The following is a 13,218-nucleotide window of genomic DNA, read 5'->3' as shown; positions in this document are numbered from 1 at the left end:
CTGCTAAAGGGGTTTAATTTGGTGGAAATAGATTTCTATTGTTAAAGTCAATGCTAACCACTGTGTTAATTTCTGAATTCTGAGTTTGTGCTTTTCCAGACCAAGCATTCTTTAAAAATGCCTACCAGTATGAATGACATGTGAATCCTACACTTTGTAGTCCCCTTTGCCTTATGTAACATTTTCTATACATTAATTTTCACGTATGATTCATTTTCTCTATATGTGTGTGATGTAAAGTGCTCTGACATCCTACAATGGTATGAGAGATGCTATAAAACAAATGAAATACATGTGACAGAGAGGATATGGAGAGAGGAGAGGCGCTGTTGAAGGGTGATAATAAGGGAATCATTGAAGAACCCGAACAAAGATTGTCGTACCCAGGTGAATAGTAAAGCCATCATTTACTATTCCATAAAAGATAATACAATTCAATATATAATGATACATGTGTTTTAGAATGCACCATTGTATCCTAAATTTTCTTGGGGGGAGAGCCTCCCAAAGCCCCCTCTGTAGTGGTCAGGCTCACTCACTGCACTTTGGGGTGCACTGTATGGGGGCTGGTCTGAACACATTTGTCAGGGCTGTTTTGGGTTTCCACTCTGGCCTCAGCAGGAGCAGGAGCCTTGTGCTGCAAAATAAAACTAACCCTTTAAAAGTTAATCACGGAGATACAGCACCAACCTTCCCATTAAAGTTTTCTGTTTTTTGCAAAATCTTTCAATATAAAATGCTAAAATCCTTAGTAATTCGAGTGTTCGTTTTGTGTGCATATGTGTGTTTATTTTTTTCAAATTACTCTTTCAATGTTTGAAATTTAACATACGAATTGCTGGGGGTCCCTGGCCTCCAGTGGTGAGTCAATGGGGGTCCTCAGGAGTAAAAAGTTTGGGAACCCCTGGACAAGAGAAAGAGAGTTGATGTTAATATGGAGATATCGAGTTGTGGGAAAATTAAAGAGGAAGAGACAGTTAGGTAGAGCGATCCGTACAGATACAGTTTGAGAGAGATAGTTGAGATGGAGGGGGTGAGGTGAAATGGAGAAGGAGGTCCAGAGAATGATGTATTTCTGAGTGAAAGATCGAGTGAGGGAGAGAGAAAGAGAGAATAGTTAATGGTTGAGGTAAAGCAATAGAGGTAGCCAGAAAGTAGTAAGATATTTAGAGATGTGAAGGAAAGGGAACAGATGTAGTGGGTGAGAAAGGGAGGTGGAGAGATTAGGCAGTGAACTAATAAGGACTAAAATCTAAAATGTATTCAGTGAGTGAGGAGATGGATGGGGCAGAGAGAGGTGAGACAGAGAGAAATGAGCTAGAAAGGAGGAGAGAATGATGAGGCACGGAAAGGGATGAGAGAGAAGGTGAGAGAGGTTAGGTAAAAGGACGTGAAGAGAGGATGGAGGTGAGGTAAAGCTACAGACAGATGAGTTTGTCTGAGAAGTGCAATGGAATGAGGAGAGATACAGGGATTGTTGGACTTGGGCCTTTTTTTTTGCAGGTTCACCCCCAGACTTTTTGCCCTTAGCCTCTGGCATGGTGGTAGCGATTTTAGGCCTCTGCGCACGTTGGCACCGAGGCCCATTGTAAAGTGCGTGCACACTCTGAGTGCGTGTGCTGAGAGTGGCCTGCCCTCCCATAGGAATGCATGGGGGATATGTGTGTCCATGGTAGGTCCTGATATGTGGCGAGAGCAGGGTCCAGTTTGGTATGTGCGAACTCGTGAGGATAAATGCTGCGCGATGGTGTGCGTAGATTTATTGTGCCTAGTGGAGAAGTGCCACTTTTAGAAGTTGGCATTTCTGTGTGCTGTGGGATGTGAATTGCCTGTCTGGCTTGTGAGTGACAGGAGCTGGCTGGTGTGCTTGGCTCCAGGAGCCAGGATGAGTCTTCCCGGTGGTGAATAAGGAGATCTGCATGTAGATGGGAGGGAGGAGTTGCACCTGGGACCTGAGTAGGGCTGGGCCTTCCCTCCACAATGCTGGCTCCACCCCCTGTGGTGTGTCTGATGTCCCTGGCCTGTCCTGTGAATAGAGAGGGGAGCTGAGCAAAACAAAGTGCTCCAGAACCAGTTGTATCTGGTTCTCCTCTTGCCTGCAAGTTTGAGAACAAAGGATTTAGCTGTATAAAAGAAGGGGCTGTGACCCCATAAGGATGTTCTTGTTTGTGTACTTAAATCTACCAGGGGAGTGCTGCTGCTGGGGCTCAGGGGAAGGCTCGCCTCCCTGGGCTCTGCCCAGCCCCTGGATGTCTGGGGGGCTTCTTTCTGTTGGGACCCTGCTGCCTGGCCTGAGGATGACTGGGGGGGACTCTTGTTACAGGGAGCTGTCTGGTCCATTTTTCTTGCCCCAGGACTCCGTGTGCTTCCCAGCGCCCCGTGAGCACTCTGCTTTGGTTCCCCGTGGCCCCTTCATTGCAGGTGCCCACCCCGCTCAATTATGTCTTTCCTGCAGGTGCCCACCCTGCATTATGGCAGTTCTATTTTTGATCGTTGCGGGTGTCCACCCCGCATGGTCACCGTGATTGTCCCTATGTGAGTTGCACGGGTGCTTACCCCGCGACGTTGCCCGCATTTATTGATGCAGCGTGGGTGCCCACCCCGCTTATGGCTTCTTGCAGACCTCATCTCTAACGCGGGTGCCCACCACGCATTTCACCGTCGCGGCCCCAGCCGCGTTCTAACCCCTTTCAAAGCAGCTGATTTTGCGCTGGCCGGTTCTGGAAGCCAGGCTGCCGTGCCTGACTGGGGCGGGCCTAGGGCACTTCATTTACGCTCCCCCCCCCCCCCCCCCCCCTCGGCCGGGGAGAAGCCACACAGTGTCCCGCGGGCGCTATCTCCAAAGTCCCGTTCCCGAGATGGGGGACCGGGTGAAGATGCGCCCCATCCTGGCTCCTGGTGTTGTATGGCCGGGATCCCAGGAGTGAGGGGAGCCCTGGAAGCAGAGTCTCGCCCGCTATTCTCGGAAAGGAGACAGCCCCCGCAGAGAGAGAGCAGCCCGGTAAGGAGGGGGCTCGGGGTTGTCCCTGATTGTGTCTCGGGCGGCCCCACTTGGCAGTGGGCCGCCCCAATGGTGATGGCTCATTCCTGGTGAGGTTCCGTGACAACTGTAAGTGGTGTTTTCGACTCGTACGAATATGGTCGAGTCTGGTATCTATGAACCGCAAATGACGAGTTTAGTAAGTGTGCGCAGTTTCGCTGTGCTAACTTAAACCGTTCGTTTGTTATGTGGGTTTTTCATCTGTACCCACGGGTTCCATCTTAGATACGGCATCCATTTTTGTCTCTTGCCCTCAAGTAGCCAGCGAACGGACGCTGTCCGCTTCGCGACCCTGGGACTCCCAAGATATTTGCGGAAGACACATGTCCTTTGTAAGTGTCTTTATGACGAGGGGGATGTTGCTGTAAAGCAGATGGCGCCGCTCGAGGCTCATCTTGCCGCACGGACTTATTGTCTCAGCCGTGCATCTCATTAGGCACGTCCCTTTGATGCCTGTATCTCGTGTTTCCCGATACCTCCCCTCTTACACCCTTTCCGATCTCCCCACTGTCTCCGTCTTCCTCTGCACCTGTCTTTGTTCCTATTTCGATCTGTTTTACTGCCGATTGGAATGCACTAATGTTGGGAAGATGGGTTTTTACAGTTGGGAACCGCCAAATGTTTCCGCACTTATGTTCCGGACCTTATGTGTATCAAAGTGACCAAAACGACCCCTCTGGGGGATGATTGTGGGAACCGGGTCATAAACTTTTGTGTTCAATGTAACTCTATGGGTAAAAACTGTATAAAAGGAGCGATCCACAGAACCAAATTGAAGCAGTCTCCCCAAGTTGCACGAGTTGTACTTGTCGTGATTTCTGTGTTCCCTGCAGCAAATAAACCTTGAATCCTTGACGCTGAAGGAAGTGCCCCGTGTCTCTGTCATTCGTACGCCGGAGCAGGTTACCCACGAAGGTTTCAGGTGTTGTGCCCTGGCACCGCTGGGTCTTAAAGAACCCAGTCCTTCAGTTGGCGCCCAACGTGGGGCTGCATCAGTGGTACCGGTCCAAGCCCGACGATCGTGAGGAACTTCGTGTGAAATCTCCGAGGGAAGGTGCACTCCGCTTCATCGATCCTGTTGTCGAAACAAGTGGCCCGAAGACTTTTCCCGCGAAGATTCCCGCCTCCTGACGGCTGCGACGGACTGCTGCCCTGACTGTAGACCTGTTTTGGCGCCTGGCGTAGACCTTGGTAGAGCGAGACGATTGACGGGCCTTCCTGGAGACGCCATCGATCTTTGAGTTAAGTATTTGTGGGTCGCTCCCAGAGTTCTTGGTTGTGGTTACTTAGTGGTTGCATGGTTCCATTGCATTTGTAGTTCTTGGTACTTTGTTGTGTTGTTTGACGACTGCAGCCGCCAAAAACCGAGGGTTTTGTTCTTTGCTGGGACTTGGTAAATCCCGTAACCCTTGAAGTTTGTGAAACTCGGCTAGTGTGCAAGATGCCTGGTCGCAGTACTTTGTTTAGTTGTTTCAGACCTTGTGGTACGGATTCCCGACTGGAGGACTCATGTCCGATACCTCCGGTTGGAACTCCCACTTATGAACTTTACAGTAAACATGGGCTAGGCCCGATTGCTTTTAATGATTACTGGATCAAATACACGAAGAAGGACGGTGATCTTCGCTGGCCACCACATGGTAGCTTCGAGGCCCCGATCTTAGATAATCTAGAGGTTAAATTGTTCGCGAAAAAATCAAGGCCGGCCATGTTTGATGCCTTTCGGTTGTGGCGTAAAGAAGCCCGACAGAAAGAGATCAGACAGACTAAGCGAAATCAGAGAGATAGTGCTGGTACCATTGTAAAGAAAGCAGAGCAGTTTCAGCATGATAAGGAGGTTAGGGAAAAGGAAGTGTTTGACAGATTACAGCGTATGACTATAGATAAGTGCTATCCTGTTTTGCCTACGGAGTCGGAAAAGAAGGATGAGTCAGTTGAGGATCCTTTAATGTCCTATCTTATGAAGTCGCCACCTCCGTACGTACAGGGTACCACAGCCCCTGTGATTCCCCCTGTACCTGTTCCTGCACCTATTCTTCCTCCGCCTGTTCCTCAACCTGCACCCGTTCTTCCGACTGTTCCTGCTCCTTCGTCTGTTGCTATCCCTACTGCTCCTCCGCTTCCACATACTCCTGCTCCCGCTACTGCTCCTGCTTTGTTAACCCCTGCTGTTGTTTCTGTTTCTACTCCTTCACTTGTTAGTCCTGTGTCCTATACTTCTCCCTCTACTCGTAGTCGTAATTCTCCTCTTGCGGCTAGCTTCTTTCATTCGCTCGGACCTGTTCTTGGGTCCGCTGGTTCAGATGGTCCTCAGAGACGTAGCCAGCTTCCAGGTAATAGGGAACGTGCGTCGTTATATAATATGGCGATGGGTTGGATGACGCACCCCCTTAGAAATCCACCCCGTATTGTACTCGACACGTTTTGTCAGTTCAATATACCAACCCAGAGATTTGTGTTCGAGGAAATGTGCAAGGTCCTTCGTGATCAGATATCGGCCGACGCACCTGACGAGGTGCTGACCGCGTTGTCTGATTTACAGCTTCAGTTTTCGGCTGGACTGATAGTGGATACCAACGTTCGACGAGCCGTTGAACGGTTGCTATCTTTTCGTCCCACTCCTATACCTCAAGCCTTGTTTGTTGAGGATATTGAAAGACAGCCAAATGAGTCCGGTCAATTTCCTATGCGAGAAGTTCCACCGGTTTGGATACCACCTAATCCTAATGCCGCTCCTCCGACGACAGTGGGGCATTTCCAGAGAATATGGATACATCTCCCATGGAAACGCTCGGAAGTATTACAGGTGAAGCAATCTTTGCCTGACCCACGCAAAAATCCTACAGGGTATTACAAAGAATTATCGCAGCTCGTGGATGCTACGGTAATGAATCTTGCCGATATCGATATGTTGTTCGGCAATGTCGTACCGCAACCGGTATGGGCTAAGATTCGTCATGAAAACCATCCGAATGAATTAGGTGGTGATTGGGCTACCATTGTAGCGGCAGATGCCGGACAAACGGCTGCTGCTAAACCCGACCAGCTGATTGTTGACCTTCCTCAAAGAATTATAACATTAATGAAAACTCTTGTGCCAGCTATGAGGGTGAATTGGGACAAATTGTCAGCTTGTAAGCAGAAAAAGGACGAGAGTGTTTCCGACTTCTTTACGAGGTTCGAGGAGGCATTCATCGACCATAGTGGGCAGGATATGAGCACTGAGGGTGGACAGAGGTTGTTCGTGGATAAATTTGTTTCGAACTTATTGCCCGATTTGAGCAATAAATTGAAAAATTCAGAAAGTGCATGGGCCGTTTCTACTTCAGCTCAGATATTGGCTACGGCACAATATTACGAGAATAGAGAGAAGGAGGAAAACGACCGTGCTGATAAAAAGACGAAAGAGCTAAAAACTAAAGTGTTGTTGCAACAAGCATATCCTCCACGTTCAAATCAGAATGCATTCCAACAGAATAGATCGCAATCGCAATCGAATCGATCGCAGCAGCGTAATGACTCCTCCTCCCAAAGATCCTCGTTGGGGTACAATCAATGTGCTTATTGTAGACAAGAGGGTCACATTAAATTCAATTGTCCTGTTCTAAATGAACGTAATAATGGTAATTCATCTAGAGGTGGTCGTGGTGGTTCGCAGCAGGCACCACGTGGTAGAGGTCGCGGTGCTCAGAACGATCGCTCAGATAACTCATCAAATTCCGATAATTGTTTTGATCAACGTGGATCGTCGCAAGGACGATCTGCGCAGTACAATGTAGACGATTATTACGTCGATCAGGGAACTGACGACAGTAATTACTAGGACAGCCAAAGACAAGGAGAGGGAGTGGTATCAGTTCCGGTTGATCAGAGAGGGCCTTATGTCGCAGTTGCTACATCGGGCGTCGTTGAGCCTTTTCTGTTGGACACTGGTGCAGCGAAAAGTTCCATTAAGCATTCGAAACTCCCTGGCGCACCTTTGTCTGGCTTAACAAATGTTTCCGTGGGATTCTCTGGCGCCCCCGTTAGCAATCCAGTTTCGCGCCCTTTGCCCCTTAAAATTGGGCCTCGTGAGCTAGAAGCTCCGTTGATTTTAACCACGGGTTGTGGTGAAAATCTTTTGGGCCTGGATTTGCTCAAACGTTTGTATGCGACCTTGTATTGTTCTCCTGCGGGTGTAAAGCTTACGTTGGGAGAGAGGGTTGTCTCTCCCATGTACTTGTCTCTCGATAAGCTTCCACCGGAATTGAGTTCTCTTCCTGCGTCTTTGTGGGCGACAGGTCCCAACGATGTGGGCCTAGTTGATATCTCCCCTTATGTTGTTCAGTTGAAATCTAATGTGCGATTGCCACGTATTCCCCAATATCGAATCTCCCTTGATGGTGAACGAGCACTGTTAGCGATCATTTATGATCTGATCGAGAAAGACGTCATTGAAGAGACTCGGGGAAACGTGTGCAACAGCCCTGTATTGCCCATTCTTAAACGTACTGATCCTTCAAAACCGCCTGTTTATCGCTTTGTTATCGATTTACGGGAGGTGAATAAAATTGTGGTTCCTCAATTCCCTGTTGTGCCTGACATCACGGCGCTACTGACTCTGATTCCAGCTTCTGCATCATGGTTTTTGGTGATTGACTTGAAAAATGCGTTTTTCAGCATCCCGATTGCCGAGGAGAGCAGAGACCTTTTCGGTTTCTCTCTTGGTGGACGTAGCTTCCGGTTTAAGCGCGCTCCTCAGGGCTACTGTGAAAGTCCATCGATTTACAGCCAAGCCTTGAAGGGTCAACTGGATGCGTTTAGGTTGCCGGCCGGTGCGGCCTTAATACAATACGTCGACGACTTATTGGTGGCTGCTGATACTCAGGACATTTGCAAGATTGCTACGGTGTCGTTGTTGCAACATCTCTGTGACTTGAACCATAAGGTGTCCCCTTCTAAACTCCAATATTGTTGTCAAGAAGTAACCTATCTAGGTCACTTATTGTCAAAGGAGGGAAGGAGGTTGACCCCAGAGAGAATTGCAGCAATTGCGCGCATGGCTGTGCCACAAACCCAAAGAGATGTGCGTGCCTTTCTAGGTATCACGTCGTACTGTAGGCAATGGATTCCAAATTTTTCGTTGCTAGCGAAACCATTAGTGGCTCTTACGTGCAAGGATGTTTCGACTCCTTTACCATGGACGGAAGAATGTCAGAAAAGTTTTTCTGAACTGCGTGATTCATTATGTTCGGCTCCTGTGTTAGGTACTCCTGACTATAGCAAGCCGTTTACATTATATGTTCACGAGAGAGAAGGTTGTGCTTTGAGTGTCTTAACGCAACCTTTTGGTGGTAAGCAACGTCCATGTGCATATTTTTCCTCGACCTTGGACCCGGTAGCTAGAGCATTGCCGAGTTGTTTACGAGCAACAGCGGCAGCCGCGGTCTCCATCCGACAATCAGCAGGATTGGTCATGGATAATATGCTTACGGTGATGGTTCCGCATGCAGTCGATACTCTTTTGAATCGTACGAAAACTCAGCACTTGACGAGTGCGAGGTTGTCTGGGTACGAGTTGACGCTGTTGGCAAGCCACATTCAAATAAAACGTTGTAATGTCCTGAACCCGGCAACTTTGTTACCAATTAGCACAGAGTCAGATGAAGTAGCAGAACATGATTGTTACTTGAGGACAGAAGAAGAAACAAAAGGTCGAGTGGACCTTAAAAACACCCCATTGGAAGAACCAGATGGTACACTGTATGTGGATGGTTCATGTTTCAAGTTGCCGAATGGTGATGTGACTACTGCTTATGCTGTTGTAACGTTGAATACTGTTGTTGAGACTGCAAGATTAAATCAGAATTCTGCCCAAGCTGCAGAGCTGATTGCTCTTACTAGAGCGTGTGTGTTAGCGAAAGGGAAACGTGTGAATGTGTTTACCGACAGCCAATATGCATTTGGCGTCGCACATAGTTTTGGACGTTTGTGGAGAGAGAGAGGTTTTCTAACATCGCATGGTACGAAGATTCAGCATGGACAGCTTGTGAATGATCTTTTGGATGCACTTACGTTGCCTAAGCAAGTTGCGATTGTTAAATGTAGTGCGCATCGTAAGGTGACGGATGATGTCGGTCGTGGTAATGCGTTTGCGGATGAGACTGCTAAGGAGACTGCCCGGAACCTTAGCACTCGAATGTATGTGACGAGTTCGGTTAGGTGGCCTACAGAATCGAGTATGTGTGAGGACACTATCGAGAGTGTGAAAGCAATTCAGAATGAGGCCACCGACACTGAAAAGACGAAGTGGAAAGAAAGTACGGGAAAGTTGGATGCGAATGGTTGTTGGATTGATTTGTCTGATCAGAAAAGATGGATGTTACCGGATGCGTATGTGCTGGCCGTTGTGACAATGGCGCATGGGTTAGCACATATTAGCGCGAAAGGTATTTGTAAATTGCTGTCCCCTGTGTGGAAGAATGATGGTATTACGAAGTGTGCTGAACGCTTGGTTAAGAATTGTATGGTGTGTATGATGTACAATCCTGGCAAAGGAACCCCAACTCCTCCTGGCAGTTTTGCTCCCCCTTCATGTCCTTTTGAGGTGATCCAATTGGACTTCATCCATATGGAGCGATGCAATAACCTGAAATACGTCTTAGTTGTGGTTTGCGCATTCTCCCGATGGATCGAGGCTTATCCTCTCAAAGACAATACTGCTTTGTCTACTGCGAAAATCCTACTGAAGGAATATTTTCCTCTGTATGGAATGCCTAGAGTCGTGTGGTCAGATAACGGAAGTGAGTTTGTGGGTAGTGTGATGAAGAGTGTGTGTAAGGGCCTTGGAATTAATCAGAAATTCCACAGTGCCAATCATCCCCAGTCAGCTGGTTTGGTTGAAGGGTATAACGGCACCCTTAAGCTAAAACTAGCAAAGATTCAGGCTACGACTGGTCTCTCGTGGCCTGACGCTTTACCCTTAGCATTACTATCAACTAGGGCGACTGTACACTCCCGAGTAGGGCTTAGTCCCTATGAAATAGTGTTCGGTCGTCCTGCCAATGTTTGGGGGGTTCCTAGGCCAGGTATTTTTTGTGATCTCGAATATCCAATGTTGATCGATTATCTTCATGACTTGACTGCTAAACTGAGGTTAATTCACCAACAGGTTCACGAAGCATTGCCGACGCGGACGGAGGGTCCAGGCCACCAGCTCCAGCCCGGAGATTGGGTGGTGACGCGGAACTTTTCGCGCAAGAACAACTTGGACCCGAGGTTCACCGGACCCTACCAGGTCCTCCTTGCCACGAGAACTGCAGTTCGTCTTGAGGGGCGGAAGAATTGGGTGCACGCCACCCACACGAAGAAAGTCCCCATCCCGTTGCCAGCAGACTCGTGGGTGAGGAAAGGCATTGCATCAACTGAAACCGAAGGATTGTCGGCGTTTGTACCTTTCAGCGACGCACAACCTGTCGGAGAATCCTCAGTGCAGCAGAAAGATACTGTTGAACATTTGTCAGCAAAGGACTCAAGACCAGAACATTCAGCTGATCAACAGGACGCTGTCCCTTCAACGGATCCTTTGTTTGACGAACAGACACGTCCTGGGAAAACCCGATACTTTTTGCGATCTAGCACTAAAGACTAATAAAAGATCCTGCTTTGCTGTATTGACAATTGCATTATCCCGTTTTCCGTGATCAGTTTTGAACATTCGTACCATTGTAATTATTTTGTACATATTCATTGAGCTTCGTTCCTTACACTTTTTGCTTCCACAGCTGAGAGACATTGTTTTTGCATATACACTTGTGAAATAAAGGTCGTAGGGCCGCGCGCGTACTTCCTTCTGGTTAGTAGGTCTTGACGCTAGGTTAAAGACCGTCGGTTCCTGGGAACTCCTAGGGATTGACTATTGCTACACAGAACGAAGTGCGTCAAGAAACGTTGCGGACGGTCATAGGGAATGGCATTTTCGAAGCTGACGGATTTGGAAGGAGCTCAGGCTCATAGATTCAAGCTGCAGCAACTCAGTCGTACCAAATGTTTTATATTCCAACTATTCGCATTGTTTTTGATTGCTTCTGCATTAATGGCGGGTGGGGTGTATTACACGATGTTTTACTTCTTACCTACTGCTACACCTACTCCTACCCCTGACCCTAAACTTACCTCCACTGCTTCTCCTCATTCCTTTCATATCTTACCTGAACACGAACAGGCGAGACGTGCAGAATTCCGCAATAATTCCTTTATTCAGCTCCTCCATCAGCATCAGTTAGTGGTTAACACTACTAATTGTTGGGTGTGTGGGTTGATGCCACATACTACGGATAAGGGAATTCCATATCTGGTGTTACCGTATAGTTCCCAAGGGTCTGCTCGAGCATTTCAGACAATGTTTCGAAGCGCACTGGGTTTCCACCCCATTCGAGAACCACGTTCCCCCTACTCTGGTCCTACCTCGTATCAAAAACCTTTGTCGATAGCAATAGAGGATTTAGATAGCGATATCTATGATCCCTCGCTTATTCCCGAAGAAGAGGTACAAGCCTATAGGGTCCTAAGTAGAGGCGAATACAGTGTGTTCACCAGTGAAAAGCAGCTTAAAAGCTCGCCTCCGATATGGGTCGTACCCCACATTGGTAATTTTTGTCTCATAGGTCGTGGTCGAAGATCGCAAGCCCGACTTGGAGCGAGTGCTTGCACTGAAAATTACATGCTGCCGATGGTCTCGTCCCCTGTGTTTCTGGCTGCCAAGGGTACATACTTTATCTGCCATGATCGTGCATATGCATGGTTGCCCGCTGACTTCCTGGGCTCATGTTTCATCGCAAACTTGTTGCCTCCGACGTTCACTGTAGATGCCGATTATCATAAGACTAGAGTTGTGAGAGGCGTAATTAGCGAAGAGGATACTGCCGGTCAAGAGGCAGGAGACTTTTTTAAGGGTTTCCTCCCGTTTTGGGGACCTATGGTTAATAGTAGGAACCTGAGACAGTTGACTCGAGTGGTAGAATCAACCGCTAATATTACTGCCAGTGCCCTTGGTAATATCACCACTGAACTTCAGGCGGATAGGCTTATGACGTTACAAAACCGTATGGTTTTAGATGTCATCTTAGCAGATCAAGGTGGGGTATGTAAGGTGATCCATTCGAGCTGCTGCATTTTCATTCCAGATAACGCTCCAACTGTCTATCAAGCCATCTCGAAGTTGCATAAGATCTCCGAATCCATACACGTGGATGTAGGGGATTGGACGCTACTTGGGTGGTTTTGGGGCCTGATGTCGACTTGGGGTTGGAAGATTCTGATGATCATCGGAGTCGTTGTGGCGTTCCTGTTCACGTGTTGCCTTTGTGTGCAGTGCGGTCCTGCCTTATGTGGCCTCTGTGCTACAACGTGTATGAGACAGCCACCTGTTACCAAGGGGACTCGGTTGGACAGAGCTATGCTACAGCAACATCTCGATGGTCTGATGAATATCGAATATGATTCCGACTAGTGCTTGCCTACATGAGGGCAAAAGGAGCGTCTGAGGTTCCGTGACAACTGTAAGTGGTGTTTTCGACTCGTACGAATATGGTCGAGTCTGGTATCTATGAACCGCAAATGACGAGTTTAGTAAGTGTGCGCAGTTTCGCTGTGCTAACTTAAACCGTTCGTTTGTTATGTGGGTTTTTCATCTGTACCCACGGGTTCCATCTTAGATACGGCATCCATTTTTGTCTCTTGCCCTCAAGTAGCCAGCGAACGGACGCTGTCCGCTTCGCGACCCTGGGACTCCCAAGATATTTGCGGAAGACACATGTCCTTTGTAAGTGTCTTTATGACGAGGGGGATGTTGCTGTAAAGCAGATGGCGCGGCTCGAGGCTCATCTTGCCGCACGGACTTATTGTCTCAGCCGTGCATCTCATTAGGCACGTCCCTTTGATGCCTGTATCTCGTGTTTCCCGATACCTCCCCTCTTACACCCTTTCCGATCTCCCCACTGTCTCCGTCTTCCTCTGCACCTGTCTTTGTTCCTATTTCGATCTGTTTTACTGCCGATTGGAATGCACTAATGTTGGGAAGATGGGTTTTTACAGTTGGGAACCGCCAAATGTTTCCGCACTTATGTTCCGGACCTTATGTGTATCAAAGTGACCAAAACGACCCCTCTGGGGGATGATTGTGGGAACCGGGTCATAAA

The sequence above is a fragment of the Lissotriton vulgaris genome, unplaced genomic scaffold (assembly GCF_964263255.1).
Source record: "Lissotriton vulgaris unplaced genomic scaffold, aLisVul1.2 SCAFFOLD_692, whole genome shotgun sequence".
Taxonomy (NCBI): domain Eukaryota; kingdom Metazoa; phylum Chordata; class Amphibia; order Caudata; family Salamandridae; genus Lissotriton; species Lissotriton vulgaris.
This window is presented reverse-complemented; position numbering follows the sequence as displayed.